The following is a 13,854-nucleotide window of genomic DNA, read 5'->3' as shown; positions in this document are numbered from 1 at the left end:
GATGAAAGCAGCCTAGCGTTGCATTTAGAACTGTTCCATAGAGATGTGTAGCTTTGGATGCCAAACACTGCAGAGGGAGGGAGGGAAGTACTGCTGTGGTCGAGTGGGGACAGTGGTGGCAGCAGGACGGGCTGTGCTGCCATTACATACACATCCCATTGGATGTACTGGGTAGAAAGAAACTGACACCACGAAGATTAACTGCAAGGTGATTGTTTTATTGTCCAATCCGCCATGGTAACTGATGTCTGGGTAACCTGTGTCCATTCTACAGGTCAGAATCAGCTTTGCCTTTCAGAAGGCAACGCAGCTTATCTTTGTATCCAAGTCTTTTGAGTTTAACAGTTTCTCTAATAAATCTTGGCTGCCTACACACACACAGCTCCCAGTCCTCTGCTGGATCAAGCCTGCCACCTTCAGTAAGGTGCTGGCTGCTCAGGCTTGGGCACAGCCTTACCAACAGGACACCATGACGTCACCCCAACAGCCTCATCCCTGCACCGGAATTCCTCTGCTCTTGGAGCTTCTGCCTCATGCTGTTTTACATTTGGGAGGGATTGAAATGGATGGATTTGTGTTGCTGTCATAGCTGGATGCACCACAGAGGCCGGGCTGTGGGGAGGAGGAATGCATGCAATCAGCCTTAAGCTCCTGCTGGTGCCTCAGCCACAGGTTTGGAGTGAAATGTGAGATCAAGAGCTGCCTTAGGATGGTCCTTGACTTGGTGTCCCTTGTACAGTGAGGCCACAGTGACCGCCTGGGGTGGTCTTTGCTGTGCCGGTGCATCCCTGCCTGCTCAGATGGTAGCATCCTTTCAATGATGCAGTTCTGGATCAGGCTCTTTCTGAGGTCCCTTTGGACACATCCATCAGTACAGGAGGAGCACACAGTTGCCTCCTGACTCTGGCTGCAGATAATAAATAACAGTTCAGTGGCTTTTAATGTTCCCCTCGAGAAGATGAGTACGAAATATTGTTATTGTGACTCATGGTTGAATGGACAGGGCACTCGGTAGTTCTGCACTGAAGGATGAGCTGTCCCAGTGTGTCCATGTGCTGCTCAAGCTGAGGGCAGGCAGGAGGGCCAGCCCTGTTCTATGCCAAGTAAATGTCTTATTGAATGTATCCTTGGGTTCAGAGTATAAAGCCGTTGAAATCTACCCCAAGTGATGCACAGTCAACCACAGAGCATGTAACCATGCTGGGTGATGATCACACCAGGCCCGCCTTTGTCCCCTGTTGGTCCCTGCTGACACTAAAAATATCCTGCTGAGCCTCCAGTGCAAGCTGCTATCTTGCAGCACGCTTGTGATGCTGCTGGTAGCCAACGCAGTGGGACAAAAGCCAACCGGGACGCCTGCTGTGCTGCCATAGCGCTCTGTGAGCCCTGGGTGCTGATGTGAGATGATCACACTCCCCGGGATGGAAATAGCAGCCAGAGAGTCTCCCTGGGAGGTCATTGGTTCAGAGTGGGGCCAGCGGGGTCGGTGCTGCCCGAGGGTCACAGCTGGAGGGCCGGGGCACCGGGAGCAGATGTCCACAGCACAAAGACACCGTTGTACCAAGAGCTCTCAGCAATGGGCGGGGAAGGAACCCAAGGTTTCGGCTGTGCCGGGACATCCCTTTGGTGCCGGTGGAGGGCAAGGTGGCAGAATGGCTCCTCCAGATCCAGCGGGATGCAGACATACCAAGGCCAAACCTGCTGAGGTGGACTGGGTCATCGTGCCACTGCGCTGGGCAGAGCCACCCTGACATTTCCCCTCGTGGGGATGCTGCAGGGGGACCAAAGCCACGGTGCTTTTGATCCAAAAGCGAGCAGGGCGGCGGGGCTGAGCAGCAAGCAGGGGGGCTGCCGGGGTTCCGTCCGTGTGTCCATCCCCGGGACGGAGCCGTGCGGCCGCCGGAGGGCAGCAGAGCCCCGGCACTGCCCGCCCCAACCGGCCACAGCACGGAGCGGAGCGGGGCGGGGAGGGGGGGAAGACAGAGAGAAGAGAAAAAAAAAAATAGAAAAAAGGAAAACGAAAAGAAAAAGGGAAAAAGATGAAAAAGTAAGGTGGGCAGAAGCACTTTTCAAAAGCCAAAGCTATAGCAACGTCTGACTTAAAAGTAAGAATAATAACATTAAGAACAATCTCAGACATGACGTGGTGTTCAACGTCTTAACACAATAAAGCTGCGAGAAGGTTTCCTCTGTCCTCTAACTCAAATCACACATCAGGTGTGTGTGTAACATGGGCTGCTGCCTCCCGCAGCCCCGGGGAAGGGAACACTCAACCCTTACCCAGGAGGTTTTGCTAAAGCGAGTCATTCTGTTTGCTTAAGGATGAAAGTTCTCTCCCCCAGGTTTAAGCAGCAATTGCCCTTGCACAGCTGTGGGCAGGAGAGCAGGTGCAGGGTCTCAGCCCCATATCTCAGATGGAGCAGCTCAGCTTAATGCCCTATATGAGCAGGTGGGTAGGTGCTTCTAGCAGTTTTCTGCTTTGCTATAGCTTTTAGAGATGGTTTTTTGCTTCTCAGGTGACTCTGTAGGAGACAAATCCCAGCCCTGCCTCCAGCCCCACCACTTTGCTTTTTCCACCTCCTCTGCCAGGTGCACGTGGTGTGGGACCAGGCTGAACCCAGCAGCAAGCCTTGGGGGATGCCTTGTGCAAGAAGCTTGTCCTGGCTCTCTGTGTTCAAGCAGTTCCTGGTAAGCTCAGTGTTGTGGATCACTTACTTGCTTTTTGCTGCCATTTCTGTGTGGGGCAGTTGGCTGGCCCTCATGGGCTGGTACAGCCTAGGGAGGAGTATAGGACAGCCAAAAGCAGGGAGTACATGGCAGAGCAACATGCTTTGAGAATACAATCTTGTGCTAAGAATAGGAGAGGCCATTAAAGCTGAATGGTACGTGGGGGATTTCTGTAGGCATGTGCTGGAGCTGTTAGCTGGGAAGCAGAGTCTTCTGCAGTACAAGTTGAAATTGCAAGGCCAGGAGCTACAAAGCCACTGCAGGAGCTGCCAGCACAGCTCCCCATCCTCCATGCAGTTTTCTGGTCTTCAGTTGGAAATAAAGTAAAACTCCTAAACCTTTGGTGAGATTTATAGTCCCGTCAGCAGTGAAAACCTCAACTCAGTGTTACACTGCCAGCTCTGGTGGGTTTGTCCCTCAGTGATACAGGAAGGATCTGGGTTTGTTTTTTTCTGTTGTTGGTTGTGTTTTGTTTTTGTTTTAATTAAAACAGCTTTGAGCTTGGGGATGCACACCCCCAACAGTCAAAAAACGACCCCAAGACCTGGCAGTTGCTGGAGCAGCAGTTAGCCTGCTCTGAGCAGCTCACCAGTACTTAGCACTTCATATGCACCAGAGCTGTTCTGTTACGGTGGGGATGGAACTCCACAAGGTCTGCAAGGGACTGCAGCAAGATTTCTGGGTTGTGCTGCTTGGTTTGTGGTGACTTCTCTTTGGGCTTCATGTGAGGAAATGTGCATTCTAGGGAGAAGCCTTCCCAGCCTGCGTCTGCTGAGCAACACCAGCTCACAGGTGGTGCAGCTGGAAAGCTCAGGGTCTCAGTTGAGATCAGTTATTTGATGTGTTAAAAGGAGGTTTGGAGGTGGAAGCACCAGCTGTGATTGCAGAAGCCTGTTTGTATGTTGACTTTCAAAGGGTGGAAATGTCAGATCACCAGCTCAGCTGTAATGCAGAGAGTGCTGAGCCAGGAAGGCCCTGGCATGCTTTGCCTGTGGAACAGACCAGGGAGCTTATATGGGGGCCACTCAGTAACAGTATATCCCCCTCCTCCAAACAGTTTGGAGAAACTGATGGCTTCTTTGAATCTGAGGCTGCTTTAGACAGGGGAATAGGAAATCACGGTGTTGGGTGGTATGTGGGCATTGATCTTTACTAGTTGTGTGACTGTTTTGCATCCTGCAGCTCCTCTGTGCTGGGGTACTCACCCTGCTGCTCTGAGTTGATGGGCTACATACTGCCCACATTCACATCACTTGGGGGCAGAACTGTAGAATGGTTTTGCTTGTTTCTGAAGCTGCCAAATAATGGGCTAACTGCAGCCCAGGAGGGCTTGTGAAGAACTGTGGAGGCTCCACAAAAGCCTGTCTTCTGACAGAGCTGTGGGAAGAGATTTCTACAGCAGCCATGGAAGTCTTTGCCAACTTACTTGCATTGTTGTGCTTCAACTTCTCTGAAATGTTATCATTATGCTCAACCCAAGCTTGTAACTGCTCTGTTTTTCTGAGCACACAAAAGTAAAGATGTTTTACAGCAATTCTCTGCTTTAATTGTCCCTTTTTCCAGTGCTGTGTCCATCTGCTCTTTTTCCCTACCTGCTTCCATGAAGCTGTTCAGAGGGAGATGCCCATGACGTGAGATCTGACAGATGTTTGTGGTGTAGTTTAAGACCTCTGTCCAGCTGTGGGCAGCAGCTGCTTTCCCAGGCTGCATTAGAAATGGGTGTGCAGAAGATGAAGCAGGATAGAGCAGTTTAGCAGTGAATCTCCTTCTCCTGATGTCCCAAGTATATGGGAGAATTCCTGTTTGCCCAGCCCTCTTTAAGCAAAAGCCATGCTCAGGTGGGCAACGTTCTGCAAGGCTGTGCTAATTCTGTCCAATGGAGCACGTGCTGGGCACTTGATATGCCTTGTGCTGCAGCAGTGAAGCCATGTCCCAGCACTCTCCTGCTCCTGGGACTGCTGCTGGGCCTGCCTTAGAGCTGCCCTGTGCAGGGAGTCAGCCCGGAGCCTGTCCTGAAATAGCTTTGTTCTGGCAGCCCAGCAGACTGTTATTCCTAACCTTTGGGTCAAGCAAGGTAGTGGTGATGCAATGGAAAACCGTGGTCTGCATGCGCTGTCACTGCAGTGGCTCATCCATCAGATGCACCCTGATCCATGCTGGGCTGCCTGTGAGGAAGGGCGATGGCCCCAGTGCTGCTTTGCCACTGAGCTTCCCCTGAGCAGCATCTCATTGACGGGATGTGATGCTTTTCTGCATGCAGAGATCTGGTGACTGTGCACATCCTGCTGGCGCCCGGGTCAGGCCTCCTCACCTCGGGTGCTGCTGTAGGTGTAGGGGCCGTGCTCCTGCCATGCCCCTCCATGCAATTACAGCTTTCAATTGTAATTCAAACTTGCTTCCTGCTTGCCTTTCTGTGTTACCAGGGTGAGCAAACAAACACCTGCCAGGGGACTCTGAGGGCCACGTGGCTGCCAGCCTGTCCTTGCTGCGTGTGTGCTCATGTGCACGCTACCTCTGGCCTTGTTTGGGATGGACTGGGCTCTGCAGGTGTATGCTGAGTTGTTGGGGTGTAACTGTGCTGCTGATAGCAAAGGGAAAGCACCTTGCTGTTCCTGGCTGTGGCAAGGCCCTGGCCTCACTTGAACTCGGCATAGAGAAGCATGGAGTCCTTGGACAAATGCTGCAGAATAATTCAGTATTGATGATTATCCATCTTCCCACTGAACTTCTGGAGGTTTGGGTTGCTGTTCCTAGTGCTGCAGCACAGGACTGCTTTGTGCAGCTGCAGCATCTGGGTGAGCCCATCTATGGTGGAATGGTAGAGATGCTATTGAGCTTTCTCCTTTGCTTCTTTCCTCTTACAATCAGGAATGTAGAGAGGATTTTCTTACATGGCAGAATGAAAACTGAAATACACTAATTAGCGAGCCACACTAAACTTGGTCAGGGTGAGCAATAAGGAGAGGGGGAAAAAAAGAAATGAACTCAGCTGCAAATGATGTATTCAGGACCTGTACTCTAATGGTGATAGATGAGCAGCCCCTTCCTGTTGCAGAGATCCAGAAATCCTGGGTTTGGGGCAGCCAGCTAGAAGGTGGGCTTCTGCAGCAGTGTGTGATGGAGGGCATTTTTTTGTCCCTTTCTTTCTGGTCTCCCTGGGCTGCCTGCCAGGCAGTCAGACTCATTGACCAGCAGCTGCATTTGTTTTTCCACAGGCTGCTGCAATTGCAGCAGTGCTATCAGTGGAACAAAACCTCTGGGGCTGCAGGTGGTAGGGCTTCTGCTCCTGGGCTTCTTGGGGAGGGTGAGTGTCTTGCATGGGGTTCCACAGCAATGAATACAAGGCGACCCTGCTGGAACTGTTTGTAAAGGCAAATGGGCCCTACAAGCAACGGTGTTGTGTATCTGGACTTGCAGATGGATGTGAAAGTGGGGATAAATGGGTCATGTAGCTGGAGTCACTGAGCCCTCCAGTGCTGTGCTCTGAAATAAGGGCAGAAAAATGCCCTTGCTCTGAAGGTGCTGCTGTTTGCCTGGTGCTTTGTTCTAGTGGTCAAACTGGAGCAGATTTGAAATATGCCTGTGTCTGGACTGCTCAAATGTTTGTATGTGACTGGTGGCTTCTGGTAGCAGATTAAGTTGTGCACACCCACAGGCAGAAGATTTACTGCCAAAGTTGCTCGTCCCGATAAACACACATCCTTGACCTGCAGCCTGATAAGGCCCCAGGAAGCAGCTCTCCCTGGCTGATAAAAGCATCCATGCTGGTGCTCCAGCCCTATGCATGTGGGTACAGCCAGGACAACATCTGCCTCTGTTGCATGCTGCATTCAGCTCATACCTGGGCACTCTGCATTGCTTCTTCCATCCCAGCCAAAACAAATGCAATCTGCTCTCGTGTATGCTGCAAGAGCCCTACCAGGAACAAAGAGGAGTTCAAATATTTGTGCTTGGTTGTTGCTCTTTCCATTCAGGCAATAAGTGCCAACTGCTGCAGAGCCTGGCGGTGTGGGATTTCTGCTGGGCTGGCTCTGGCTTCACGGCCCTGCCGAGATGAAATACCTACAGTTAACAGCTGGGTTCTAAGCTGGAGAAAATGACTGAGGGCGATTGAAATCTGGCCTTCAAAAAACAAAACAAAACAAAAAAAAACCCTCAGACTTTCCCTGTGTCAAATGGAGAATGTGTGTGCTTTGTGCACAGTCTCCTGCAGCATAGTGTCACCACAAATGCTGGAGCTCTGTTACTGCCTGGGCTGCTAGATGTTTGTCTGTGCTCAAATACCTCAGCACTCCTGGAGAAAGAGGGAGGAAAAACACCAATACAAACTGCCTTTTGTTGGAAAGCCCCAAGCTCAAAGTCATGTGGAAGGCTGAGATTCTCCAGGAGTGGAGCTATTGTATGGATGAGATATTTGCAAAGTAATTCCAGAATGAGCTTCAGATCTCTGCTGCTTGGTCCCAGGGAAGCTGATGTGCTTCAGCACTTGGTAGGGCCAGGAAAAGGACAGTTGAAAGGACAAAGTGTGAACTCAGCAACAAAGCCGCACTGCTTTGTCATCAGGGGGCCTCTTCAATGCTGAGGGGATAAAGAAGGGACAGACATACCTAGCACCAGGAGTTTGCATGCCATCCTGCCAGATTGGAGTTTGGAGGGTCCCAGGAAAGCCCACGTTGCCTCAGTGGGTTGGTCCCAGAGCAGGATGCTGTAACATGGAGGGCGAGTGCTTCTGGCCTGATACCTTGCTTGGACCCTTTCTGAGTGATGTGCTGATGGTATTTAGGCTGTACAATAAGCTGTGAGTCTTCCTGCTTTTCTTCTTGGTTGTTTTGGGTGTTGTTGGTTGGTTTTTTTTTTTTTTTAATGCAACCAGTTTTTGCAAGTTCTCATCATCTTGCAGGTGATGCAGTCTGGGATAAGACTTAAGCTCTCTCTGGCTGGCATGGGCTGGTCACTGAGGCCTGGGCATCTCCATGTACTCTTGTGTGTGAATTCTACCTTTCTTCGTTCCTATTTCTCGATAGGGCTGTGGATCCTCTGCTATGCCTGGAGCACCACATTGCTGCCAGCCCTCCCTCATTGCAGTCTGTGCTGAGTAACTTCCTTTCCTTGACAAACTCTGCTTTCTCCAGTTCACGTGGGATTTTTCCATTTGCCCCACAATTCTTTTTTTTTTTTTTTTTTCCTCAGAAATTTCTTATCAGGAATTCACTAGCCCTGAAATGTAAGGGACTGACTCTACAGTCTTAACCACCTTTTATAATTACCTTCTCTTCAAGCTGTACTTCAGAAGATGTCTCCTGAGTTCCATTTTACACAGCATGCAGCACTCCCCTTATTTCTATATTATGGTATTAAATTACATCATCTTTACTTCAGCTAACTGAAAATTAACCAAAATTACTAAAAACTTCAAGAGCTTCAGGAAAAACCTACTGTCGGAGACGAGGATTTTTCTGACTTGCTTTTTGGTTGCACGCATTGCACACAAACAGATGAGAAGCACCGTTTGTCTGCTTCAGCAGCTGTCTGCACTTTCAGAAAGGATGGGTTTTGGCAGCTCCTTGAGCTCTCTGCTTCTTCCTGAGGTCACTGCTGAGATGGTGTGAGGACTGAGGTATCTTCACGAAGTGGAGTGGCATGCCTGGCAGAGCTGCAAGAAATGTATGTGCAGAAATGCAGATATTCCAAGCAGAGCGTAAAGGTGGATCAATTCTGTTAAGTCCACACTAGAAATGCTAAAGCTCAAAGTGTCAGGGTGGCCTGACCCTGCTGTTTGCTGACACTTGAGGAGGCAGTAGAAGTTAAATCCCTCCTGTTCTTGGGGCTCCTGCACTGGCAGAGGGTTGAGGTCAAAGGAACGAGAGCAGGGAGAAAACTCTGGCAAACAGCTTTCCTTTTTCAATGTGACACAAGCTCTTTTCAGGGTTATGTATTTATCATTGTCTGGTTAGAAGCAGTTGATCGATAACAGCTCCTGCAGCCAGCACTGGGTGTACTGTTGGGAGCTTCCTGGAAAACACCTGTACACAGCAAACCAGTTACAAGGAGCTGGCTGATAAGGGGCACTGCGCTTCAATGGAGTTAACGTGTGAATGTGGGAGAGGCCTTGGTTTCCTGAACAACAACAAAAAAGGGCAGATGTTATGTAAGCCAGCAGTGCGTAGTCAGTCACTGTGAACTGGACACAGAACTGGACTAATGCTGCCTTAGTTATCTTCCTGTGAAAGTGTTTGCATCTTGTCCCCTGCCAGAGGTGGTCAGGAAAATATCTCAGCAGCACAGTGGTTCTCCATTCCCACTATCAAAATAGTCTAATGTTGGCAAGTTCAAAGCTGAAGAGCTGGAAAGGACTTTGCTAAAGGAACGCAGTGAAGGGCCAGCCCAAACCTAGCATGCATGTGCTACTCAGGTCAGCTACTGCTTACGCCTGCTACTGGCAGGGATGCTAAGGAATTTACTACTGCCATGTATAGAGAAGCCTTTATGTGGGCAAAGCTGTGCTGACAGAGAGAGCTGAGATATTTCCAGTGTGATGCAGGCAGACATGTGCCTCTTCTGGGCCACGAGAGATCTGGCTAAATTATCATAGGGAGGACAACTGATTTGTCATGCAACGAGATCATCTGTGATTCAAATAAGAGTACACTTATGCTGTTAAAATGGCATCACTTGCTGCAGGGCATATTTGTCTAACTGAATTTAGCCACAAAATTTATCTAATCAAACAAGGTTGGTTTGACATGGGTGGCTCTGTGGGCTGCAGCTCATCTTCAGTGACATGCTGACTTTCAGGGGCTCTATTGGTGGCTCTATTTTGATTGTTCCTGTTAGTTTTTGTTTTACTCTGAATGCTGTTGTGGCATCCTAATTGTGTATAGAGAGATGCTGAAGCTCACTGTAAGAAGAACTACATTGCACATTTAGAAAGATGTAATCCTTCCAGCTCCCATCCACATGCAATGGTCAGCACAAGACATGCACACAGGAGAGAACATGAGTGTGCACCTTGTGGCTGCTCTCCCTGCTCGTGCCTAATGGCTTGCTCTGTGTCATCATCACGGGGATACTGCTCCTGTGCCTTATGCAACAGCTGTACCCATACATGTAGCAGCACATTTCTTAGCATGGTCTGATTTGATGTCACAAGACGCATTTAAACTGATGTCACAGTAGCTGCACAGCTTTCAGGTTGATTTTGTTCCTAAATATGCAGACTGGCAATAACTGGGTCCTCTGCTGGCACAGGTTGATGCAGTTGGCTTTGTTGCCTCTGGATGAGGCTTGAGGTTTGTACGCAAGTGAGATGTTACATTCTCTGGTTCCTGCTCTCAGCAGGACAGCCTGCATGGTGAGAAAGGTCTCACTTGAAAGCGTTTGATCTGGAGTCTATGAAGTGCTTGGAGGTTATTTCATGAAAGATGTTATGTTAGTTTAAAAGTGGTCTGTTTACAGGAAAATCTGATTTTCAATATAACCTCTGCGATTAAAGGAAGTTATGACAGATCCTCATCTTATAAACTACAGGATAATGTCATCATCAAAAAATAAACAAGTTCTCCTGTACCAAATAGTTCCAGTGTTCCACTCTTTCTCCTTGATGCCTCTTATACAGCGCCCTTTTCCTACTTTTCTTCTTCATCCTTATTTTCTTCCCCAGAAGCTATATTTCTATTAATATTTAGCATTGCTGGAATGGTGCAAAGTGTAATTACTTGAACCAAACGGGCTGTGATGTTTTAAATGTAACATGTTTGCATTGCTCTCTGGACTTGGATCTACATTATTATGGTTGTAGAACAGAATTTTAAATACGCCATCAGGATTCCAGGTATGTGAAGATTTAGGTTGGGACTGAATACCAAATTAAAAATTACAGAGCACTTTCTATCCCTTGGAAATCCCCCAGTGGACACCCTTTCCTTTGCTGATCCCCTTGTGCTCTTCTGGATTGATGTCTGTTCAGCAACCAGCATCCCAGAGAACATCCCATAGAACCAGGTGCTTCTATGGCCTCTGATATGCAGTTTGGAAGCATTTCCAAATTAATGGGTGCAGTCAGATTGCACTTCTGTGCTCTGTGCACAGGGCCAGCTCTGCATCAGGCTGTTCCTTTTACAGAGTTCAACAAGCGTACAGTGTTGTGGCAGAAGGAAGGCAAGCCAACCTTGGTTATGGTATTTCTCATGTGGTTCACTTAAGGCTACTTTCTGGTTTCTCTCTCTTCATTTTGTTTATTTGCAGTGGAATAAAAGAGAAGTACGTTTAAATATAAGCTCGTATTAATAGTTTGTTGCATCTGGGTATGTTTTCTGTAATTGGGTTATATTAATATTGCTGTTCAAGCCTTGAAGCTGTAAAAACATCCCATCCTAATTGCACAACCTCAGCTCAGGTCCCCCGTTAATATGTGGGTGAATACAACTCTTTACAAGTTTCCTGAGAGACAAAGAGTACACTGGTGTCCTGCTCATTATGCTGTGTTAGTTTTAAGCAGCCTCTTGTCAACCAGCAGCCCAGTAGCTTCTCCTCCCTCTGGGTTTTGTGAGGTTAATGCATGAGTCATGGAACATTTGACTGAAATTTCATGAGTCATGGAAAGCCTCTGTAGTGCTCACAGTTCTGAACGATCTTTTCCAGCACTGCCAGGTTGGGTGCCTGCATATACATTGTGATCACATCCAGTAATGCTTTATTGTGTCAACAAAAACAGAATCTTCTGCTGGGAAATACTAGGGTTATCCTGCCTTATTACTGAGCAACTCACCCGGCTCGTACCTACCCAAGGGGAGAACTGTCTAAGGGCAGAGAATTCCTAAATCATGATTAGCCTTTTTGCTCTTAACTTCTGTTCAGATATGTTTTTATTGGTGACTGCACCTCATTGCCTCTGGTAAAGGGCAAACAAACCCAGCGCTGCTTGGTGAGATGCATATATTTCTCATCTTTAGTTGGATGTAACAATTACTGTATTACAGTTAATACCAAAATTAAAGCAGTACAGACCTTGTCATTTACACAGATGAGAGGAAGAGGCAGGAACCAGGGAACTTGAGCCTAAATGCCCTTCAGAAACTCATCCTTCATTTGTCAGCAGGATATCTTCAACCCCAGCCAGGTGCTTCAACTGAGCTGTGTGTCCAGGTGTTCAATTATGGAGCAAAAATGTCAGATTTGAGCAAGGAAAAAAAAAAATTAAAAATCAAACATCTCAGTAGACCTGGATGTTTAGTTTGGTGGCTGTCATTGGTTTTTGTTTTCTTTTTTTCTTTTTTTTTTTTCTCACTAGAAACCAAGTCTGGAAGCACTAAACAGTAGAGCTTTCCTGATGTTCCACTGGAAAGTTTTCCTCTCCTCATTGCTTTGGGCTTCTGTGCTGGAGTATCGTCCCTTTTTGCATATTTCTAGGAAGGAGAGATGAAGGATCGTTTCTTCAGGATGTAGCAGTGAGCATGCTGATCTCAGCAGTGTCAAGACTGACTACACTGTGCACCTGTGCTCAGTTGTACATTTCTTTGAGGCTCCCTGTCCTTGTCAGTTGAAAAGGCTGATTGATAACACGTCTAGGGGAAGAGCCTGATTTTTCCCAACCGCTCTTTCTTTGTATATGTAGGAGCTGAAATGATAACATCCAAGGCCAGAATTAGTCCTTACTGCTCTTATTTTGCTTTTAGAGAGATGTTCTCAGTCTCTGCTCAGAACCACTGTGAGGCTGGAGGGAGCTGAGCATTGCGCATCCAGCTTGTCCAAGGCTGTGCTTTGACCTTGCTTGTGTCATTTCTGCCTGATGCTTGCCCAACCTGCTCCAAAAACGCTCCCACACTGCAGTGCTCTGCTGCCCAGGCAGCCTGCTTGCATCCAGACCCAACCACACAATGAGATGTTAGGGACAGAGCTCCTTCATTGCTGCCTGACCTCATTATATCTTGTCCTATCCCTGTGTGCATTGCTCACTGCTACAATCTAAACAGCTGTTATTTACGTGTCTGCAAACTTCTCCACTGTCTCTACATGGGATGAGTAAATACCTGAATACTGTCCTCCTGACAAACCTCAGCTTCTCCAGGATGGACCTCAGGGGCTCTGTGCATGGCAAGGATGCAGGTGGGGGGCTGAGGGTGCTGGTGATGGACTTGCTTGTACCCTGTCTGGACCCCACCTCATGTAAGGAACTGTGTGATGATAACCTGCTGACTCACAGGCAAGCAGTGTGCACTTTGGCAAGCAATAGCTTCCCATTAGTCTGAAAACAAACTCCTCTGAGTGGAAGATTTGCATACTCTCATTCGTTTGCAAACCTCAATGCAATCAGCTGTTTGACAGACAGGTTAGGTAATGGTCCTTCACGTGGGCACTTACAGGTTTGAACACTAAGTACAGCCCCACTGCCCTCTGCCAGCAGCTGAAATGCATCTGATACTAAAATGCAGGGGAACCTGTGGAGCCCCTTGCCAGAGCACCTTGCTGAGTGCATTAAAACATCACTTTCAATAATTCATGAAATCTGTTCAGGGAGCTGGTGTGTACGTGTGGGGAGGGGATAATAAAATACAACAGAGCTGGCCTGCCAGGATAATTGAGTGGCTGGTTAAATCTCTCAGTGTTATTAACCAATAAAGGGGCCCCAGTGTAAATAAATCCAGACTGAATGTGACAGGGCTAGGGAAGTGCAGGGAAAGCAGTACTTCCTCTCCTGCATGTGACATGAGGGGCAGCTGCCATTGGAATGCAGTCTGTGCTTTGAGTTCAAACTTTCAGTTCTTCCAGCCGTGCTGTCCCATGTTTAGGTGCCATCTAAAGGTCTGATCTGCCTGTGTGCACAACTGCAAAGCTGTGAGCAGTCAGTTGCAGGTTCTGAACTCCATTGCTTAGTTCAGAGCCTCCAACACCAAAAGCTGCTGCTGCTGTGAGTGGGGCATCACTCCCTTTCTCAGATAAAAGAGCTTTCATGGAGCTGGAATGCTGTTTCAATAGATCTTGTGTGAGACATGAGCAAATACTGCTAACATAACTTAAAGCATTGCTGTAAACTTACAGATGTTGTCAGGGCTCCAAATAACTTTAGCCAGTCAGCCTCTCCAGGAAGGCTCTGTGACATGGCTGCATTCAGCACGCACTTAGCCTGGT

This window comes from Tetrao urogallus (assembly GCF_951394365.1).
Source record: "Tetrao urogallus genome assembly, chromosome: 17".
In the NCBI taxonomy this organism is placed as follows: domain Eukaryota; kingdom Metazoa; phylum Chordata; class Aves; order Galliformes; family Phasianidae; genus Tetrao; species Tetrao urogallus.
Note: the sequence above shows the minus strand (reverse complement) of the source record.